General features: G+C 56.0%; 1 protein-coding gene across 8 annotated transcripts in view; it reads left to right on the forward strand.

Moving 5' to 3' along the window:
• The window catches only part of LOC140428247 (interferon-inducible GTPase 5-like), an 88,727-nt gene that overhangs the window by 69,242 nt on the left and 5,364 nt on the right, over positions 1-14,121 (forward strand). The gene's annotated exons all lie outside the window — the stretch shown is intronic.

A 14,121-nucleotide genomic window follows, 5' to 3' on the forward strand; every position in this document is an offset into this window, starting at 1 on the left:
CACTCCCCACACACACTCATCCCAGCCGCACACACATTACACTCCCCACACACACTCATGCCAGCCGCACACACAGTACACTCCCCACACACACTCATCCCAGCCGCACACACACATTACACTCCCCACACACACTCATCCCAGGCGCACACACACGTTACACTCCCCACACACACTCATCCCAGCCGCACACACACATTACTCTCCCCACACACACTCATCCCAGCCGCACACACATTACACTCCCACACACACTCATCCCAGCCACACACACACATTACACTCCCCACACACACACATCCCAGCCGCACACACACATTACACTCCCCACACACACTCACCCCAGCCGCACACACACATTACACTCCCCACACACACTCACCCCAGCCGCACACACACATTACATTCCCCACACACACTCATCCCAGCCTCACACACACATTACACTCCCCACACACACTCATCCCAGCCCCACACACACATCACACTCCCCACACACACTCATCCCAGCCACACACACACATTACATTCCCCACAAACACTCATCCCAGCCACACACACACATTACACTCTCCACAAACACTCATCCAAGCCGCACACACACATTACACACCCCACACACACTCATCCCAGCACCACACACACATTACACTCCCCACACACACTCATCCCAGCCGCACACACACATTACACTCCCCACACACACTCACCCCAGCCGCACACACACATTACACTCCCCACACGCACTCATCCCAGCCGCGCACACACGTTACACTCCCCACACACACTCATCCCAGCCACACACACACATTACACTCCCTACACACACTCATCCCAGCCGCACACACACATTACAACCCCCACACACACTCATCCCTGCCGCACACACACATTACACTCCCCACACACACTCATCCCAGCCGCACACACACATTACACTCCCCACACACACTCATCCCAGCCGCACACACACATTACACTCCCCACACACACTCATCCCAGCCGCACACACACATTACACTCCCCACACACACTCATCCCAGCCGCACACACACATTACACTCCCCAAACACATTCACCCCAGCCGCACACACACATTACACTCCCCACACACACTCACCCCAGCCGCACACACACATTACACTCCCCACACACACTCACCCCAGCCGCACACACACATTACACTCCTCACACACACTCATCCCAGCCGCACACACACATTACACTCCCCACACACACTCATCCCAGCCGCACACACACATTACACTCCCCACACACACTCATCCCAGCCGCACACACAGCACACTCCCCACACACACTCATCCCAGCCGCACACACACATTACACTCCCCACACACACTCATCCCAGCTGCACACACACATTACACACCCCACACACACTCATCCCAGCCGCACACACACATTACACTCCCCACACACACTCATCCCAGCCGCACACACACATTACACTCCCCACACACACTCATGCCAGCCGTACACACACATTACACTCCCCACACACACTCATCCCAGCTGCACACACGCATTACACTCCCCACACGCACTCATCCCAGACGCACACACACATTACACTCCCCACACACACTCATCCCAGCCGCACACACACATTACACGCCCCACACACACTCATCCCAGCCGCACACACACATTACACTCCCCACACACACTCATCCCAGCCGCACACACACATTACACTCCCCACACACACTCATCCCAGCCGCACACACACATTACACGCCCCACACACACTCATCCCAGCCGCACACACACATTACACTCCCCACACACACTCATCCCAGCCGCACACACACATTACACTCCCCACACACACTCAAACCAGCCGCACACACATATTACAACCCCCACACACACTCATCCCAGCCGCACACACACATTACACTCCCCACACACTCATCCCAGCCGCACACACACATTACACTCCCCACACACTCATCCCAGCCGCACACACACATTACACTCCCCACACACACCCATCCCAGCCACACACACATTACACTCCCCACACACACTCATCCCAGCCGCACAGACTCATTACACTCCCCACACACACTCATCCCAGCCGCACACACACATTACACTCCCCACACACACTCATCCCAGCCGCACACACACAATACACTCCCCACACACACTCATCCCAGCCGCACACACACATTACACTCCCCACACACACTCATCCCAGCCGCACATACACATTACACTCCCCACACACACTCATCCCAGCCGCACACACACATTACACTCCCCACACACACTCATCCCAGCCGCACACACACATTACACTCCCCACACACACTCACCCCAGCCGCACACACACATTACACTCCCCACACACACACACATCCCAGCCGCACACACACATTACACTCCCCACACACACTCATCCCAGCCGCACACACAGTACACTCCCCACACACACTCATCCCAGCCGCACACACACATTACACTCCCCACACACACTCATCCCAGCCGCACACACACATTACACTCCCCACACTCACTCATCCCAATAGCACACACAGATTACACTCCCCACACACACTCATCCCAGCCACACACACACATTACACTCCCCACGCACACTCATCCCAGCCGCACACACACATTACACTCCCCACGCACACTCATCCCAGCCGCACACACACATTACACTCCCCACACACACTCATCCCGGCCGCACACACATTACACTCCCCACACACACTCATCCCAGCCGCACACACAGTACACTCCCCACACACACTCATCCCAGCCGCACACACACATTACACTCCCCACACACACTCATCCCAGCCGCACACACACATTACAGTCCCCACACACACTCATCCCAGCCGCACACACACATTACTCTCCCCACACACGCTCCTCCCAGCCGCACACACACATTACACCCCCCACACACACTCATCCCAGCCGCACACACACATTACACTCCCCACACACACTCATCCCAGCCGCACACACACATTACACTCCCCACACACACTCATTCCAGCTGCACACAGACATTACACTCCCCACACAGACTCATCCCAGCCGCACACACACATTACACTCCCCACACACACTCATGCCAGCCGCACACACAGTACACTCCCCACACACACTCATCCCAGCCGCACACACACATTACACTCCCCACACACACTCATCACAGCCGCACACACACGTTACACTCCCCACACACTCATCCCAGCCGCACACACACATTACACTCCCCACACACACTCATCCCAGCCGCACACACACATTACACTCCCCACACACACTCATCCCAGCCAAACACACACATTACATTCCCCACAAACACTCATCCCAGCCACACACACACATTACACTCTCCACAAACACTCATCCCAGCCGCACACACACATTACACTCCCCACACACACTCATCCCAGCACCACACACACATTACACTCCCCACACACACTCATCCCTGCCGCACACACACATTACACTTCCCACACACACTCACCCCAGCCGCACACACACATTACACTCCCCACACGCACTCATCCCAGCCGCGCACACACGTTACACTCCCCACACGCACTCATCCCAGCCACGCACACACATTACACTCCCTACACACACTCATCCCAGCCGCACACACACATTACAACCCCCACACACACTCATCCCAGCCGCACACACACATTACACTCCCCACACACACTCATCCCAGCCGCACACACACATTACACTCCCCACACACACTCATCCCAGCCGCACACACACATTACACTCCCCACACACACTCATCCCAGCCGCACACACACATTACACTCCCCACACACACTCATCCCAGCCGCACACACACATTACACTCCCCACACACACTCATCCCAGCCGCACACACACATTACACTCCCCACACACATTCCCCCCAGCCGCACACACACATTACACTCCCCACACACACTCACCCCAGCCGCACACACACATTACACTCCCCACACACACTCACCCCAGCCGCACACACACATTACACTCCTCACACACACTCATCCCAGCCGCACACACACATTACACTCCCCACACACACTCATCCCAGCCGCACACACACATTACACTCCCCACACACACTCATCCCAGCCGCACACACACATTACACTCCCCACACACACTCATCCCGGCCGCACACACATTACACTCCCCACACACACTCATCCCAGCCGCACACACAGTACACTCCCCACACACACTCATCCCAGCCGCACACACACATTACACTCCCCACACACACTCATCCCAGCCGCACACACACATTACAGTCCCCACACACACTCATCCCAGCCGCACACACACATTATACTCCCCACACACACTCATCCCAGCCGCACACACACATTACTCTCCCCACACACGCTCCTCCCAGCCGCACACACACATTACACCCCCCACACACACTCATCCCAGCCGCACACACACATTACACTCCCCACACACACTCATCCCAGCCACACACACACGTTACACTCCCCACACACACTCATCCCAGCCGCACACACACATTACACTCTCCACACACACTCATCCCAGCCGCACACACACATTACACTCCCCACACACACTCATCCCAGCCGCACACACACATTACACTCCCCACACACACTCATCCCAGCCGCACACACACATTACACTCCCCACACACACTCATCCCAGCCAAACACACACATTACATACCCCACAAACACTCATCCCAGCCACACACACACATTACACTCTCCACAAACACTCATCCCAGCCGCACACACACATTACACTCCCCACACACACTCATCCCAGCACCACACACACATTACACTCCCCACACACACTCATCCCAGCCGCACACACACATTACACTTCCCACACACACTCACCCCAGCCGCACACACACATTACACTCCCCACAAGCACTCATCCCAGCCGCGCACACACGTTACACTCCCCACACACATTCATCCCAGCCACACACACACATTACACTCCCTACACACACTCATCCCAGCCGCACACACACATTACAACCCCCACACACACTCATCCCAGCCGCACACACACATTACACTCCCCACACACACTCATCCCAGCCGCACACACACATTACACTCCCCACACACACTCATCCCAGCCGCACACACACATTACACTCCCCACACACACTCATCCCAGCCGCACACACACATTACACTCCCCACACACACTCATCCCAGCCGCACACACACATTACACACCCCACACACACTCATCCCAGCCGCACACACACATTACACTCCCCACACACATTCACCCCAGCCGCACACACACATTACACTCCCCACACACACTCACCCCAGCCGCACACACACATTACACTCCCCACACACACTCACCCCAGCCGCACACACACATTACACTCCCCACACACACTCATCCCAGCCGCACACACACATTACACTCCCCACACACACTCATCCCAGCCGCACACACACATTACACTCCCCACACACACTCATCCCAGCCGCACACACACATTACACTCCCCACACACACTCATCCCAGCCGCACACACACAATACACTCCCCACACACACTCATCCCAGCCGCACACACACATTACACTCCCCACACACACTCATCCCAGCCGCACACACACATTACACTCCCCACACACACTCATCCCAGCCGCACACACACATTACACTCCCCACACGCACTCCCCCCAGCCGCACACACACATTACACTCCCCACACACACACACATCCCAGCCGCACACACACATTACACTCCCCACACACTCATCCCAGCCGCACACACAGTACACTCTCCACACACACTCATCCCAGCCGCACACACACATTACACTCCCCACACACACTCATCCCAACCGCACACACACATTACACTCCCCACACACACTCATCCCAGCCGCACACACACATTACACTCCCCACACACTCTCATCCCAACCGCACACACATTACACTCCCCACACACACTCATCCCAGCTGTACACACACATTACTCTCCCCACACACTCATCCCAGCCGCACACACACATTACACTCCCCACACACACTCATGCCAACCGCACAAACATTACACTCCCCACACACACTCATCCCAGCCGCACACACACATTACACTCCCCACACACTCATCCCAGCCGCACACACACATTACACTCCCCACACACACTCATCCCAGCCGCACACACATTACACTCCCCACACACACTCATCCCAGCCGCACACACACATTACACTCCCCACATACACTCATCCCAGCCGCGCACACACAGTACACTCTCCACACACACTCAACCCAGCCGCACACACACATTACACTTCCCACACACACTCATCCCAGCCGCACACACACATTACACTCCCCACACACACTCATCCCAGCCGCACACATACATTACACACCCCACACACACTCATCCCAGCCGCACACACACAGTACACTCCCCACACACACTCATCCCAGCCGCACACACACATTACACTCCCCACACACACTCATCCCAGCCGCACACACATTACACTCCCCACACACTCTCATCCCAGCCGCACACACACATTACACTCCCCACACACACTCATCCCAACCGCGCACACATTACACTCCCCACACACTCATCCCAGCTGCACACACACATTACTCTCCCCACACACACACATCCCAGCCGCACACACACATTACACTCCCCACACACACTCATCCCAGCCGCACACACACATTACACTCCCCACACACACTCATCCCAGCCGCACACACACATTACACTCCCCACACACACTCATCCCAGCCGCACACACATTACACTCCCCACACACACTCATCCCTGCCTCACACACAGTACACTCCCCACACACACTCATCCCAGCCGCACACACACATTACACTCCCACACACACTCATCCCAGCCGCACACACACATTACAGTCCCCACACACACTCATCCCAGCCGCACACACACATTATACTCCCCACACACACTCATCCCAGCCGCACACACACATTACTCTCCCCACACACGCTCATCCCAGCCGCACACACACATTACACCCCCCACACACACTCATCCCAGCCGCACACACATTACACTCCCCACACACACTCATCCCAGCCGCACACACACATTACACTCCCCACACTCTCTCATCCCAATAGCACACACAGATTACACTCCCCACACACACTCATCCCAGCCACACACACACATTACACTCCCCACGCACACTCATCCCAGCCGCACACACACATTACACTCCCCACACACACTCATCCCAGCCGCACACACACATTACACTCCCCACGCACACTCATCCCGGCCGCACACACATTACACTCCCCACACACACTCATCCCAGCCGCACACACATTACACTCCCCACACACACTCATCCCAGCCGCACACACACATTACACTCCCCACACACACTCATCCCAGCCGCACACACACATTACAGTCCCCACACACACTCATCCCAGCCGCACACACACATTATACTCCCCACACACACTCATCCCAGCCGCACACACACATTACTCTCCCCACACACGCTCCTCCCAGCCGCACACACACATTACACCCCCCACACACACTCATCCCAGCCGCACACACACATTACACTCCCCACACACACTCATCCCAGCCGCACACACACATTACACTCCCCACACACACTCATTCCAGCCGCACACAGACATTACACTCCCCACACACACTCATCCCAGCCGCACACACATTACACTCCCCACACACACTCATGCCAGCCGCACACACAGTACACTCCCCACACACACTCATCCCAGCCGCACACACACATTACACTCCCCACACACACTCATCCCAGCCGCACACACACGTTACACTCCCCACACACTCATCCCAGCCGCACAAACACATTACACTCCCCACACACACACATCCCAGCCGCACACACACATTACACTCCCCACACACACTCATCCCAGCCGCACACACACATTACATTCCCCACAAACACTCATCCCAGCCACACACACACATTACACTCTCCACAAACACTCATCCCAGCCGCACACACACATTACACTCCCCACACACACTCACCCCAGCACCACGCACACATTACACTTCCCACACACACTCACCCCAGCCGCACACACACATTACACTCCCCACACGCACTCATCCCAGCCGCGCACACACGTTACACTCCCCACACACACTCATCCCAGCCACACACACACATTACACTCCCTACACACACTCATCCCAGCCGCACACACACATTACAAGCCCCACACACACTCATCCCAGCCGCACACACACATTACACTCCCCACACACACTCATCCCAGCCGCACACACACATTACATTCCCCACACACACTCATCCCAGCCGCACACACACATTACACTCCCCACACACACTCATCCCAGCCGCACACACACATTACACTCCCAACACACACTCATCCCAGCCGCACACACACATTACACTCCCCACACACACTCATCCCAGCCGCACACACACATTACACTCCCCACACACATTCACCCCAGCCGCACACACACATTACACTCCCCACACACACTCACCCCAGCCGCACACACACATTACACTCCCCACACACACTCACCCCAGCCGCAGACACACATTACACTCCTCACACACACTCATCCCAGCCGCACACACACATTACACTCCCCACACACACTCATCCCAGCCGCACACACCCATTACACTCCCCACACACACTCATCCCAGCCGCACACACAGCACACTCCCCACACACACTCATCCCAGCCGCACACACACATTGCACTCCCCACACACACTCATCCCAGCTGCACACACACATTACATAACCCACACACACTCATCCCAGCCGCACACACACATTACACTCCCCACACACACTCATCCCAGCCTCACACACACATTACACTCCCCACACACACTCATCCCAGCCGCACACACACATTACACTCCCCACACACACTCATCCCAGCCGCACACACACATTACACTCCCCACACACACTCATCACAGCCGCACACACACATTACACTCCCCACACACACTCATCCCAGCCGCACACACACAATACACTCCCCACACACACTCATCCCAGCCGCACACACACATTACACTCCCCACACACACTCACCCCAGCCGCGCACACACATTAAACTCCCCACACACACTCATCCCAGCCGCGCACACACATTACACTCCCCACACACACTCATGCCAGCCGTACACACACATTACACTCCCCACCCACACTCATCCCAGCTGCACACACGCATTACACTCCCCACACGCACTCATCCCAGACGCACACACACATTACACTCACCACACACACTCATCCCAGCCGCACACACACATTACACTTCCCAAACACACTCATCCCAGCCGCACACACATTACACTCCCCACACACACTCAAACCAGCCGCACACACACATTACACTCCCCACACACACTCATCCCAGCCGCACACACACTTTACACGCCCCACACACACTCATCCCAGCCGCACACACACATTACACTCCCTACACACACTCATCCCAGCCGCACACACACATTACAACCCCCACACACACATCCCAGCCGCACACACACATTACACTCCCCACACACTCATCCCAGCCGCACACACACATTACACTCCCCACACACACCCATTACACTCGCCACACACACTCATCCCAGCCGCACAGATTCATTACACTCCCCACACACACTCATCCCAGCCGCACACACACATTACACTCCCCACACACACTCATCCCAGCCGCACACACACATTACACTCCCCACACACACTCATCCCAGCCGCACACACACATTACACTCCCAACACACACTCATCCCAGCCGCACACACACATTACACTCCCCACACACACTCATCCCAGCCGCACAGACACATTACACTCCCCACACACACTCATCCCAGCCGCACACACACATTACACTCCCCACACACACTCATCCCAGCCGCACACACACATTACACTCCCCACACACACTCATCCCAGCCGCACAGACACATTACACTCCCCACACACACTCATCCCAGCCGCACACACACATTACACTCCCCACACACACTCATCCCAGCCGCACACACACATTACACTCCCCACACACACTCACCCCAGCCGCACACACACATTACACTCCCCACACACACACACATCCCAGCCGCACACACACATTACACTCCCCACACACACTCATCCCAGCCGCACACACAGTACACTCCCCACTCACACTCATCCCAGCCGCACACACACATTACACTCCCCACACACACTCATCCCAACCGCACACACACATTACACTCCCCACACACACTCATCCCAGCCGCACACACACATTACACTCCCCACACACTCTCATCCCAACCGCACACACATTACACTCCCCACACACACTCATCCCAGCTGTACACACACATTACTCTCCCCACACACTCATCCCAGCCGCACACACACATTACACTCCCCACACACACTCATGCCAACCGCACACACATTACACTCCCCACACACACTCATCCCAGCCGCACACACACATTACACTCCCCACACACACTCATCCCAACCGCGCACACATTACACTCCCCACACACTCATCCCAGCTGCACACACACATTACTCTCCCCACACACACACATCCCAGCCGCACACACACATTACACTCCCCACACACACTCATCCCAGCCACACACACACATTACACTCCCCACACACACTCATCCCAGCCGCACACACACATTACACTTCCCACACACACTCATCCCAGCCGCACACACAGATTACACTCCCCACACACACTCATCCCAGCCACACACACACATTACACTCCCCACGCACACTCATCCCAGCCGCACACACACATTACACTCCCCACACACACTCATCCCAGCCGCACACACACATTACACTCCCCACACACACTCATCCCAGCCGCACACACACATTACACTCCCCACACACACTCATTCCAGCCGCACACACACATTACACTCCCCACACACACTCATCCCAGCCGCACACACATTACACTCCCCACACACACTCATCCCAGCCGCACACACACAATATACTCCCCACACACACTCATCCCAGCCGCACACACACATTACTCTCCCCACACACGCTCATCCCAGCCGCACACACACATTACACCCCTCACACACACTCATCCCAGCCGCACACACACATTACACTCCCCACACACACTCATCCCAGCCGCACACACACATTACACTCCCCACACACACTCATTCCAGCCGCACACACACATTACACTCCCCACACACACTCATCCCAGCCGCACACACATTACTCTCCCCACACACACTCATGCCAGCCGCACACACAGTACACTCCCCACACACACTCATCCCAGCCGCACACACACATTACACTCCCCACACACACTCATCCCAGCCACACACACACGTTACACTCCCCACACACACTCATCCCAGCCGCACACACACGTTACACTCCCGACACACACTCATCCCAGCTGCGCACACACATTACACTCCCCACACACACTCATCCCAGCCGCACACACCCATTACACTCCCCAAGCACACCCATTACACTCCCCACACACACTCATTCCAGCCGCACACACACATTACACACCCCACACACATTCATCCCAGCCGCACACACCCATTACACTCCCCACACACACTCATCCCAGCCGCACACACTCATTACACTCCCCACACACACTCATCCCAGCCGCACAAACACATTACACTCCCCACACACACTCATCCCAGCCGCACACACACATTACACTCCCCACACACACTCATCCCAGCCGCACACACATTTCACTCCCCACACACACTCATCCCAGCCGCACACACACATTACACTCCCCACACACACTCATCTCCGCCGCACACACACAATACACTCCCCACACACACTCATCCCAGCCGCACACACACATTACACTCCCCACACACACTCATCCCAGCCGCACACACACATTACACTCCCCACACACACTCATCCCAGCCGCACACACACATTACACTCCCCACACACACTCATCCCAGCCGCACATACACATTACACTCCCCACACACACTCATCCCAGCCGCACACACACATTACACTCCCCACACACACTCATCCCAGCCGCACACACACATTACACTCCCCACACACACTCACCCCAGCCGCACACACACATTACACTCCCCACACACACACACATCCCAGCCGCACACACACATTACACTCCCCACACACACTCATCCCAGCCGCACACACAGTACACTCCCCACTCACACTCATCCCAGCCGCACACACACATTACACTCCCCACACACACTCATCCCAACCGCACACACACATTACACTCCCCACACACACTCATCCCAGCCGCACACACACATTACACTCCCCACACACTCTCATCCCAACCGCACACACATTACACTCCCCACACACACTCATCCCAGCTGTACACACACATTACTCTCCCCACACACTCATCCCAGCCGCACACACACATTACACTCCCCACACACACTCATGCCAACCGCACACACATTACACTCCCCACACACACTCATCCCAGCCGCACACACACATTACACTCCCCACACACACTCATCCCAACCGCGCACACATTACACTCCCCACACACTCATCCCAGCTGCACACACACATTACTCTCCCCACACACACACATCCCAGCCGCACACACACATTACACTCCCCACACACACTCATCCCAGCCGCACACACACATTACACTCCCCACACACACTCATCCCAGCCGCACACACACATTACACTCCCCACACACACTCATTCCAGCCGCGCACACACATTACACTCCCCACACACACTCATCCCAGCCGCGCACACACATTACACTCCCCACACACACTCATCCCAGCCGCACACACACATTACACTCCCCCACACACTCATCCCTGCCGCACACACACATTACACTCCCCACACACACACATCCCAGCCGCACACACACATTACTCTCCCCTCACACACTCATCCCTGCCGCCCACACACATTACACCCCCCACACACACTCATCCCAGCCGCACACACACATTACACTCCCCACACACACTCAGCCCAGCCGCACACACACATTACACTCCCCACACACACTCATCCCAGCCGCACACACACATTACACTCCCCACACACACTCATCCCAGCCGCACACACACATTACACTCCCCTCACACACTCATCCCAGCCGCACACACACATTACACTCCCGACACACACTCATCCCAGCTGCACACACACATTACACTCCCCACACACACTCATCCCAGCCGCACACACACATTACTCCCCACACACACTCATCCCAGCCGCACACACACATTACACTGCCGACACACACTCATCCCAGCTGCACACACACATTACACTCCCGACACACACTCATCCCAGCCACACACACACATTACACTCCCCACACACACTCATCCCAGCCGCACACACAGATTACACTCCCGACACACACTCATCCCTGCCGCACACACACATTACACTCCCCACACACACTCATCCCAGCCGCACACACAGATTACACTCCCCACACACACACATCCCAACCTCACACATTACACTCCCCGACACACACTCATCCCAGCCACACACACACATTACACTCCCCACACCCACTCATCCCAGCCGCACACACACATTACACTCCCCACACACACTCATCCCAGCCGCACACACACATTACACTCCCCACACACACTCATCCCAGACAACAAGATGGCACTGATTGTGCTGAAGTGCGCCCACACAGCTGATGGGTCGGCTGGGGCCAGAGGGCTCCTAGGGGTGTGGTCTGGGGGGACACCCATACGACTCGCAGCCCTAAGTGCACAGTGGGCTGGGAGCTGCCTGTGCAGCTGCATGTGCAGCTGCATGGCTGCAAAGGTGTTCTGTGCCCGTTCCCCCGGCCCTGGTGTCACAACTTTCAGCAAACTATGGCAATGTTGGACACTTTCTGTAACCCCGCTCTCTCCCTCAGCAGCCCCCGCGCCGTTTTTACGATTTTT

Source organism: Scyliorhinus torazame, chromosome 1, assembly GCF_047496885.1.
Source record: "Scyliorhinus torazame isolate Kashiwa2021f chromosome 1, sScyTor2.1, whole genome shotgun sequence".
In the NCBI taxonomy this organism is placed as follows: Eukaryota; Metazoa; Chordata; class Chondrichthyes; order Carcharhiniformes; family Scyliorhinidae; genus Scyliorhinus; species Scyliorhinus torazame.